The following is a 12,521-nucleotide window of genomic DNA, read 5'->3' as shown; positions in this document are numbered from 1 at the left end:
TCTTATAATGTGCATTGTTCTTGTTGCTGATGCTTTAACTGCTGAAAACCACGCCTCAGAGATGAGTCAGTAAGTTACCCCATTGCCAAGCAAAACTGAAGTCCAAATCAGCTGTGAGAAGATAATTCAATTTGCCTGTAAATGACATCTTCAGAATGGCTTATATTATATATCAAAACTATTTTTAAAATCTGAGCGAAGACACTGTGAGAACTCTTATGTGTAATGTGCATCTAATTTGCAGTTCTGCGAATTGAAGCTATTTTCTAATGTTGTTTATTCTTTAACTAAAGTACTAAGTGTCTCATTCAAGTGTCACTAGGTGGTTAATCCTCTATAAAAGTTCTTGGATGTATTCCTTGTAAATGCTAATTATGAAGAAGAAAATGTTATAGGGCTTCTTAGGAAATCAATACTTTATTATGCAATAATTACATCTGCAAGTTTAATGTTCTCCATGAGCCCCAGCAGAATGAGGGAGGTCACTGGGTGAGATGGTGCAAATGGTCCTTGCCTGACCTGGAAAAATCTTCTAGAATTTGAGGGCTAGTAAAGAGCCGAGATGTCATTAAAATATTTTCACAAGTACAACATTTATTATGGAAACCAAATTGCAAGAACATCTGTCTGGTTGACACTTTGGCCCAAAGTTGGATCTAAACCTGGTAACAGTTATAATTGAGACTGTGGCTTCATTTTTCTCCCAAGATCTTTGATTTTTTTTTCCTCTGCCTCATGGAGCAATTTATTTCTCAAAGTTACAGCAGTTAACTTTTGTTTTCCTAAACCTTCCTTGGCGAAAATCCCAGCTCTTCCAGCTTTTTACCAAGGAATCATGGAGAGGAGGAAGGAAAGGAAGGAGCCCTTAAGGAGATAGAAGGGAGCTCAAAAATCACTCTTCCAAGAATTTCTGGGTCACTGTCTAATTGATATGCCTATTGGCAGGCCTTGGATTTAAGCCTCTTCTGAGTTCACAAGCAGTTCTTATTCTGCACCCAGCCAAGTGTGAAGACTTGAGGCATTGAACACGGAGCCCCTCCCACCCACCCCCCAAAAATCCAGCCAGCTCTACTTAATGCACTCAGGCTGGGGAACTGTACCATAGCAAAATACCCCAAACAGTTGTTTTTCCATTATGATCCTCAGCTTGGCATTTATTATCATTTTTTATTGCACACTTTTAAATGCAATGGTCCATTTTACTTAGATCATTAATTTGCAAAAATCATGAGATATGAGCAGAGATGGTGTTTTTTATGAGCCATGCTGCACCTCTATAGGACCCCAAAGGAAATGAGGTGTGGGTCTCAGCACATTATAGCAAGAGGCCCTGGGACCAGGAGCTCCATATTCTTCCATAAATAGAAAAGACCAAAGTACTTTCAAAGGAATAATACAGCTAAATCAATGGAAAGATGCATGAATAACTGATAGTGTGAATAACTGAATGGACAAAGAATGGAGTGAAATACAGATCAGCAGTAGGGTACAGTAGAAAGACCTCTGGATGAGGCATTTGGAGATCTTGAGTCCACTTACGCCCTGTTACTTACCAACTAGACAACTGCTGCCATTGAACCTCTCTGAATGTATGTCATCTCTGCTTCTGTAAATCAGTAACAATGATACCTAGTTCATAAGATTGGTAGGCAGCAGAACCTGGGGAGCTGAATCAGAGGGTGCAGAACCACATTGCCTAAGTTGAAATCTGAATCTTTCTCCCTTGTTCGCTGGGTGACCTTAGGTATCTTTATCATCTCTACATTTGCATTTACTTATCTATAAAATGAGGATAATGCTAACAAATTCCTAAGGATGGAGGTGTGGATTAGTTAAACCAATACATGTAGAGTGCTAGGAAGACTATCTGGTATATAGTAGGCTAGATACATTACAATAATATTACTATAATTGTGAATATGTAATAATATAAAATATGCTATAATGTTTGCTATTATTATTATTATTATTATTACTAAGATTGTATAAGTATGTCTCTTAGTTTGAATCAAGAGTCAAATCTGGACAACTTTATCAGAAATGGACATTAAAGAAGATCATAGGTTCTACAGGATAATCAGAGTCCCAGGCCAGAAACATCCAGGAATCGCAGACAAGCACACTCCAGGACTGTACAATGAAATGCCACTGCCCTGCTCTTGGCATTGGCCACGCTGGATATAAGAGTTTTGCCACTGCTGCCTCAGAAGTAGCTTCTTACCCTAAAACACTCAATTTCTCTTTGCATATTTGCTTCCTCCTCTTCCTCCAAGTCACAAATGGGATGGCTCTGACAGGTAGAATCAAGCCTATTTGCCCAACTTTTACTTTGACAAAATGATAATTACCTACATGACGTGCTTTAAAAATTGTCTTAACATAGATGAGTTCAGAGAGTCATGGAATCACAGAATTTGTCTCCTGCCACTAATGCATCCACAAACTTCTGCATCTTATTTCAATTTTCCAGACCTCTTTCAAAGTTCTCAAGTTCTATTATTCTGTACTTTGATGTAAGAATTCATATACTTAGATATTTCTTATCAACAGAAAAAACTATACTTTTTAAGTGTGACAATCGTAAGTGTGGCCCCAAAGAAAACAGAAAATGAAGTGTCATACAATCATGGTTTTTCTAGATTAATGAAAAACACACCAATTATGATCAAGGCAAAAAAAAAAAAAAGGTAAACTTGATCATCTTCACTACCAGTGAATTTATTTTGTCAGTAAATTAATTTCAGTCAGTGAAATTTATTTTGATCTTCCAGAAGTTTTTCACTTGCTTTTCTGCAATCAAGCCAGTGAACAGTGGCTACTTGAAACTGCAGACCCTTTTGTCTCTTATTTCATGTTGAATAAGCTTAAATCATATCCCACCCACGTATCAAGAAAACTATCAGAGCAAATGAACCTTTCAAAAGTTCTTGTTTTAGAGAGAGTCACAAGACACAAAGTATAATTTTATCTGTATGGCTAAATCTTTAGAGCATATTTAATTTTACAAATAAAAAGTAAACTTTAGCCAACTTCTTTGTTATCTCAAATGCTACAATAAGTATCCACGTGAAAGCCATAAAAAGAGATTAAATTGTTGGACAGAATAAAAAATTATCATCTTTTAAAATTTTTATAATTTTTCTGCCTATAAAAACAGCAGGAGACTCTACTGAAAATGATTAAGTAGAATTTAGTTGTAATTTCTTTTAAAACTGTAATCAAAATCAATGCTTTTACAAAATAAATAAATTTCCTATATGTTAGCAATAATAATGGAGAGAAAAAATGGGGAAAATGAGCACCCCCAAATAAGCACAAAATATAGGATACCTAAAAATAATCTTAATAAGAAATATTTATGCCATGTATAAAGAAAAGTGAGGCTCTTGATCAAAAGGAATGGAGGACTTGGGTGAGTGGTAAAGCAAACCATGTACTTTGTTAGAAAGTTTCAATATTGCAAAAATTAATTGGTAAACTTCTTATAATTCAACTTGAAAATCCCAACAGTATTTAAGGGAACCAAGAATCAAAATGCATCTGAAGGCAAAAACATGCCAAAGATAAAATATTTCTGCCCATTCGGACGAGAATAGTATACAGACCAGTTGAGTCCTATTTCCAATACTTAGAGTTTGGAGGCCTAATGCAAATCACTTCTTTTTCCTCTATGGCTTCTTCATTACACTTGTGAAAAGGAATTATCATCATTCTAATGATCATGAGCCTTGTATCCTACAGTATTCCCCAAAACTCTAAAGAGAAACAAGAGCTACTGTTATGGTTTAGATATTAGGTGTCCCCCCGTCAAAGCTCATGTGTAAAACAATGCAAGAAAGTTTAGAGGTGAAATGGTTGGGTTATGAGAATTGTAACCTAGTCGGTGCAAAACTCCCTGATAAAGATTAACTGGGTGGTAATCGCAGGCAGAAGGTATAGCTGGAGGAGTTGGGTCCTTAGGGGCATGGCTTTGGAGTGTGTATTTTGTTCTTGGTGAGAGGAGAACTGCCTCTCTCTTATCTATCTATCTATCTATCTATCTATCTATCTACCTATCTATCTCTATCCATCCATCCATCCATCCCCTTCCTGGTGTGATGTCCTGTGATGCTTTCCTCTGCCACACCCTCTACCCTGATGTTCTGCTCATCTGGAGCCCTGAGAAATGGAGCTGGCTATATATGGACAGAGACTTCTGAAACTCCAAGCTCTAAAATAAACTTTAAACTCCTCTAAAATTGTTCTTGTCAAGTCCTTGGGTCACAGATGCAAAAAAAAAATGACTAAAACAACTACTTATTGTTCTTATCCAAAATTAGACTAACAAAACAAAGAATAAGACCCTGAGTTCAGAGGCTCTATGGACATGCACAAAAGATCAGATACCATACAATCAAGCAAATAGAGAACTGGACTTGTTCAAGGAAGCAAAGGGTTCTCAGGAATAAGAAGAGGCCATCAAGGTGTGTTAATAAGCCAAAATTGTTTAAATATCATCCTGAAAGGAAGATAATAAGAATCATACCTTATTTTTGTTTTTTAAACACTATTTTTTGTTGTTGTAGTTGGACACAATACTTTTATTTATTTCTTTATTTATTTTTGTGTGTGGTGCTAAGGATCAAACACAGGGCCCTGAACATGCTAGGCAAGCACTCTACTGCTGAGCCACAACCACAAACCCTTATTTTGTAAAAAAATAAAATCAACTTAACCGACATACATAGAATATATCAACCATCATCAAGTGGATACACGTTCTTCTCAACAGCACATGGATCCTACTCAAAGATAGACCATATATTATGCCATAGGGCAACTCTTAGTAAATATAAAGGGGTGGAGATAATACAATGCACCATATCTGATCATGATGGAATGAAACTGGAAATCAATGATAAAAGAAGGAAGGAAAAATCCTACATCACATGGAAAATGAACAATATGTTACTGAATGATCAATGGGTTACAGAAGACATAAAGGAGGAGATAAAAAAAAATTCTTAGAGACAAATGACAATACAGACACAACATACCAGAATCTATGGGACACAAGGAAAGCAGTTTTAAGAGGGAAATTCATTTCTTGGAGTTCTTTCCTCAAAAAAAGAAAAAACCAACAAATAAATGAACTCACACTACACCTCAAAAACCTAGAAAAGGAAGAGCAAAACAACAGCAAATGTAGTAGAAGACAAGAAATAATTAAAATTAGAGCAGAAATCAATGAAATTTAAACAAAAAAAAACCATTGAAAAAAATTGATAAAACTAAAAGTTGGTTCTTTGAAAAAATAAATAAGATCAACAGGCCCTTAGTCATGCTAACGAAGAGAAGAAGAGAGAGAACTCAAATTACTAACATACGGGATGAAAAAGGCAATATCACAACAGACACTACAGAAATACAGAAGATAATTAGAAAGTATTTTGAAACCCTATATTCCAATAAAATAGAAGATAGTGAAGATATCGATAAATTTCTTAAGTCATACGATCTGCCCAGATTGAGTCAGGAAGACACACACAATTTAAACAGACCAATAACAAAGGAAGAAATAGAAGAAGCCATCAAAAGACTACCAACCAAAAAAAGCCCTGGACCGGATGGGTATACAGTGGAGTTTTACAAAACCTTCAAAGAAGAATTAATACCAATACTTTTCAAGCTATTTCAAGAAATAGAAAAAGAAGGAGCTCTTCCAAATTCATTCTATGAGGCCAACATCACCCGGATCCCGAAACCAGACTAAGACACTTCAAAGAAAGAAAACTACAGACCAATATCTCTAATGAACTTGGATGCAAAAATTCTCAATAAAATCCTGGCGAAACGAATACAAAAGCATATCAAAAAAATTGTGCACCATGATCAAGTAGGATTCATCCCTGGGATGCAAGGCTGGTTCAATATACAGAAATCAATAAATGCTATTCACCACATCAATAGACTTAAAGACAAGAACCATATGATCATCTCGATAGATGCAGAAAAAGCATTCAACAAAGTACAGCATCCCTTTATGTTCAAAACACTAGAAAAACTAGGGATAACAGGAACTTACCTCAACATTGTAAAAGCTATATATGCTAAACCTCAGGCTAGCATCATCCTAAATGGAGAAAAACTGAAGGCATTCCCTCTAAAATCTGGAACAAGACAGGGATGCCCTCTCTCACCACTTCAATTAAGTTCTTGAAATACTAGCCAGAGCAATTAGACAGACAAAAGAAATTAAAGGCATAAAAATAGGAAAAGAAGAACTTAAATTATCGCTATTTGCGGATGACATGATAATATATTTAACAGACCCAAAAGGGTCTACAAAGAAACTGCTAGAGTTAATAAATGAATTCAGTAAAGTGGCAGGATATAAAATCAACACGCATAAATCAAAGGCATTCCTATATATCAGCAACAAAACTTCTGAAATGGAAATGAGGAAAACCACTCCATTCACAATATCCTCAAAGAAAATAAGATACTTGGGAATCAACCTAACAAAAGAGGTGAAAGATTTATACAATGAAAACTACAGAACCCTAAAGAGAGAGATAGAAGAAGATCTTAGAAGATGGAAAAATGTACCCTGTTCATGGATAGGCAGAACTAACATTATCAAAATGGCGATATTACCCAAAGATCTCTACAGGTTTAATGCGATGCCAATCAAAATCCCAACGGCATTTCTTGTAGAAATAGATAAAGCAATCATGAAATTCATATGGAAAAACAAAAGACCCAGAATAGCAAAAGCAATTCTAAGCAGGAAGTGTGAATCTGGAGGTATAGCGATACCAGAGTTCAAACTGTACTACAAAGCAATAGTAACAAAAACAGCGTGGTACTGGTACCAAAACAGGCAGGTGGACCAATGGTACAGAATAGAGGACACAGAAACCAATCCACAAAATTACAACTGTCTTATATTTGATAAAGGGGCTAAAAGCATGCAATGGAGGAAGGATAGCATCTTCAACAAATGGTGCTGGGAAAATTGGAAATCCATATGCAACAAAGTGAAACTGAATCCCTTTCTCTTGCCATGTACAAAAGTTAACTCAAAATGGATCAAGGAGCTTGATATCAAATCAGAGACACGCCGTCTGATAGAAGAAAAAGTTGGCTACTATCTACATACTGTGGGGTCGGGCTCCAAATTCCTTAATAGGACGCCCATAGCCCAAGAGTTAATAACAAGAATAAACAAATGGGACTTACTTAAACTAAAAAGTTTTTTCTCAGCAAAAGAAACAATAAGAGAGGTAAATAGAGAGCCTACATCCTGGGAACAAATTTTTACCCCTCACACTTCAGATAGAACCCTAATATCCAGAATATTCAAAGAACTCAAAAAATTAAACAATAAGATAACAAATAACCCAACCAACAAATGGGCCAAGGACCTGAACAGACACTTCTCAGAGGAGGACATACAGTCAATCAACAAGTACATGAAAAAATGCTCACCATCTCTAGCAGTCAGAGAAATGCAAATCAAAACCACCCTAAGATACCATCTCACTCCAGTAAGATTGGCAGCCATTATGAAGTCAAACAACAATAAGTGTTGGCGAGGATGTGGGGAAAAGGGTACACTTGTACATTGCTGGTGGGACTGAAAATTGGTGAGGCCAATTTGGAAAGCAGTATGGAGATTCCTGGGAAAGCTGGGAATGGATCCACCATTTGACCCAGCTATCGCCCTTCTCGGACTATTCCCTGAGGATCTTAAAAGAGCGTACTATAGGGATACTGCCACATCAATGATCATAGCGGCACAATTCACAATAGCAAGACTGTGGAACCAACCTAGATGCCCTTCAATAGATGAATGGATAAAAAAGATGTGGCATCTATACACAATGGAGTATTACGCAGCACTAAAAAATGACAAAATCATAGAATTTGCAGAGAAATGGATGGCATTAGAGCAGATTATGCTAAGCGAAGCTAGCCAATCCTTAAAAAAACAGATGCCAAATTTCTTCTTTGATATAAAGAGAGCAACTAAGAACAGAACAGGGAGGAAGAGCATGAGGAAAAGATTAACATTAAACAAAGACGAGTGGGGGGAGAGAAAGGGAGAGAGAAGGGAAAGCATATGGAAATGGTAGGAGACCCTCAATGTTACACAAAATTACATATAAGAGGTTGTGAGGGGAAAGGGGGGGAACAGGGAGAGAATTGAACAAGAGCAGATGAGGTAGAGAGGGAAGATGGGAGGGGAGGGGAGGGGAGGGGGGATAGTAGGGGATAGGAAAGGTAGCAGAATACAACAGTCACTAATATGCCAGTATGTAAAAATGTGAGTGTGTAACCGATGTGATTCTGCAATTTGTATTTGGGGTAAAAATGGGAGTTCATAACCCAATTAAGTCAAATGTATGAAAGATGATATATCATGAGCTTTGTAATGTTTTGAACAACCAATAAAAAAAATTACTAATATCTGAAAAAAAATAAATAAAAATAAATAAAAAAAATAAAATCACACTTTACTGAACACTCACTATGTACTAAACTTAGCAGAAGAACTATTTCATCTAATTCTCATGGTGACTAGGAAATCACTGCCATTAGTTTTCTTTTAGAGGTGAGGATTTATAGGTAACATTGGAAGATTTAAAATGAAAAATCAGATTTCTCCTATTCCAAAACATGTGATAAACTGCTTCCCAACTACCATCAGCTACTCCTAACTAGAACTTCAATCTTTGCAATGCACTTTCCTGTTTCCTCGTTTGAGGTAGTCATCAACCCCGGGTAGGTGGACCACCTCTTAGGTTAATTTTCTGGGTGGTAAAACAACACATGAGGAGATGAGCCCAGAAGTCCCTAGAGCAGGCGGCATGATAGAATCCCCAGTGGAACCTTGTAAAGCCAGAGATCCCTAGGCCTTCCTCCAAAGCCTGTTCAACCAAAATATCTAGGAATGGGCCTTGTAATCTTCATTTTTCAATTTAGTTGATTCACACAGAACCCTAAATCAGTGGTTCTCAAAGTGTGGGCTCCCCACAGGCAGCATGAGCTAACGTGGTGCTTATCAGAAATGCAGATTCTCAGTCCCCACCCCAAACCTATTGAGTCAGAATGTCTGAGGGTAATCGAGGTTGCAACAAGCCCTCCAGAGACCCTGATGCAGGCTAAAGTTTTGTAAACGTCTGCTCTAGAGTAAAAGAGGTGAGAGTGTGGTAAGGAGAACAGCAACCTCTCAAGCCTATGACCTACATGCAAATCCCACCAACTCTTCCATTTCCTTTCTGTGCAAATCCCAACTCTTCCATTTCTCATTGTGCAACCTAAGGTAATTGCTAGTGTCTGTGGTCTTGGTTTACACTTGCAAAATGGTGGTGATTGTTTTCCCCCTGAAGGGTTATCATAAGAAAACAAAATGTCTTAGAATTAGTAGAGAACTAATAACAGTGGAGTAAGAGCTTAAATAGAAATTAAAGTTCTTGCCAAGGATTAAAATGAATGAAAGGAAAAAGAGTAAAGAAGACTCTCAAACATCAAAATCCTTGGGTTTAAAGCATCCAAAACCCCCAAATTGTTGTGGAGAATCAGCAATGCTCAACTCTTTTAAGTGAACATTGGAGAAAATAAAAATAACTACTCAAATAAGTTACCCACTAGGCATGCTTGTGAAACATATCCTCAATTTTAGGATTTCTGAGGAAAGTGCTGGATTGTGTTAACTGTGTGGCCTCAGGCAAGTCACTCAGCCCCTCTGGGCCTTAATTCTCTCATTCAAATAATTAAGATAATAATAATGACCTGACTTCCTCCACAGGATTGTTATGAGAATCAAGTGGAGCTATTAGCTGTCATTATAGTTTTAAAAGTGAAAAGACTTAGGCAGGTGTTCAGGATTATTACCTTATAATCCCCTCTCTGGTATAAGCATCTCTGGACTTTGCATTAACACGTTTCAGGCTGGAACACTAAGAGAGTTCAGGGAATGGAGACAGAGACCCTGCCTTGCAGAATTTTGTACTGAAACGTCTGTTGCCTCCCAACCCCAGAACTGCTCATTAAGCAGTGGGCCAGGTGAGGGGTATTTACCTGGACTAGCTGGTCATCCCAGGATGTGGATCAAAGTATGATACACTCCAGATACAGTTCTAGAATCATCATAAGCTAGGTAAGTGGTCATGGTGGCTCCAAGGGAAGCCGCATTTGTCAATATCTAGAAACCTTTAACAGTATCAGCCCAAGTCCTGAGGATCTATAAGAGCTTATATACTCTTTTGACCCACAACTGGCTGTGTGACTTCTGGAAAAGCAGTACAAGCCCCTAATGGAACAGTAGCTGCCACAAATACCTGCAATCCTGGTAAAGAGGTTGGTGAGCACCTTCCGTGTGGATGGATGGCCTGGGATGTCAGAGAGCTTCCTGAGCCTCTCCCCACTCTTGGAGGAGCTGCAGACCTCTGTTGTGCTTCTTTCTTGTCCTTAATCAGCCTCTCAAACTCACATGCGGGCAGACCCAAAATGGCTATAGTTAGACTCCCTCACCAAGGCTTCCGGCGGGCTATGTTATGTTATATGTAATGTTTTTAGAATGTAGCCAAGGCCACAAACTGTCCATGTTGTGGTTAGCATGCAGCCAAGGGCATGAACACTCCAATTCAGCATATATACTTGAGGTCACGAACACTGGCTTGTGAGCATGTGCCTACTTATGTAACCCGCTGGCAGTGTGCTGACTTTGTTTGCATATATAAAGGGCCTCTGCAAAAGACTGGAGGCTAAATGGAACTGTCTGGGGCAAAATGGAACCAGCTGGGGGGTAACGCTGAAGCTGGGGGCTGGAGGCTGCTGCCACCTCTGAATAAAGCATGTCTACTATCCTAACTGCATCTTCCACCTTCTTCCACCTGTAGGGGTCCCAAATCTGTTTCCTGGGTCTGAGCCCCCACAAGACAGGCACCAGCATTTCTGTTTTGTCTTAACTCAACCATAGACTGATCTTTCTGCTCAGATGACTCCGTGCTCTGGAGAGCTTGATAATGGTCACTCATCACCAGAGACAGCTGGCTCCTTCCCAGGCCACCTCCAGGAGCTCAGGAGAGGGAAGCACCTGCTGCCACATGGCTCCACCATTCCTTCAGGGCCTTGCCTGCTTGGCTTCTGGCCCAGGACTGGAACGTTTGTTTCCTCTTCACTGATCTGCAGGGCCTGTGCCCATGGGGCGTCCACCAGTCAGTCCTCAGCTGTGCAAAGAGCATGGCCCTCTGGGGAAGCAGGCCCTACTACGCGTTGACACTTGTATCAACACCCAACCTGCATCGGGTTTCAGCATCCTCCTCCAGTACTGTTTCCTAGTTTGTGTCTTTATCCAGGGACCAAGCAAAAGTCCCAGCTTCCAGAGGAAGCCAGGTCCTTCTGTCTGTTCCTCCACTCTAAGTCTCAAATATGTTGCCAGGCAAATTGTCCAGGAATGTTTTCTGATTGGATTGATTCATCCACTGAAAATCACTTTCAAACTCTGAAATGGGTCTGGGATCATGGAAACCCATGAGCGGCTGATACAGCTCCCATCCATCCCATAGGACCCCCCTTTAAAGCCACTGACCCCACTCTCATAGGCTCAGCTGCACAAGACCCAAAAGAAAAATTCTGATCTTGAAAATATAGAATTTAAGCAATTCTAACTCAAGTCTCTGATTACCCACAAGTCACTTGATCTTACCTCGCATTTTTGCTGTTTTGTCAAGGCAGGGCATTTTTCTTGCTCCAGAAAAGTTGTTGTCTAAATCAGGTAACTGGGCCTCTGCTTTGATACTTATGCCCAAGCCTCACCGGAGACTCAAGTTGTTCCCCAGGCCTTTTAGGCCCTAGTCCCCACTATTGGGGACTTCCTCTCAGGGAAGATCCTGATCCTAAATCTGAGTCCACAGCTGAAGTGGTACTAGCAGACATCCCAGCCTTGTGGTGCCTCTTTCATCTAACACTTTCCATAGTGGTCACAATCCTTTGTCACCTTTTTTTTCTGATGTCATGTTTTACCCACCAATCAGGAGCTCCTAACATTTGGCCCATCCTAGTACACAGATCAAAGTTCAGTCCTGGCCTCTTGAACTCTTCCTTTATCTTGTTGCAATCACACACGGCCATGCCTTAGAAATGACAGTTGAGCATGGGCTTGAATGGGTATCCCCCGAGCAATCACATACAGAGCTTCATTTTGAAGACATTTTCTATGGCAAAAAGCAGGCATTAAAGAAATATTGTTGGAATACATTAATAAATGGTGCTGGTCTTCCCATCAGAAGCTCCAGCAAAGGAAGAAAGCAAAAGGTATTTCTTCATGTGCCAGAAGGACTCCTTTAACTTGAATTATACAGATGGGAATGGCCCAGATTAAAGGCAGGACTTGCGGCACTCAGAATCCATGATGGTCAATTCCTAGTCATGGGGTCAACTTGACAAGGACAAGGAATGCCCAGGTGGAGGAAGGGCAAAATTATTCTATTCTTTCTTGAACTCATGCATACATCTTTTCCTGACCTTAGACA

Source organism: Marmota flaviventris, chromosome 14, assembly GCF_047511675.1.
Source record: "Marmota flaviventris isolate mMarFla1 chromosome 14, mMarFla1.hap1, whole genome shotgun sequence".
NCBI classification, from domain to species: domain Eukaryota; kingdom Metazoa; phylum Chordata; class Mammalia; order Rodentia; family Sciuridae; genus Marmota; species Marmota flaviventris.
The sequence above is the reverse complement of the archived record's forward strand: the minus strand, read 5'-3'. Positions refer to the sequence as shown.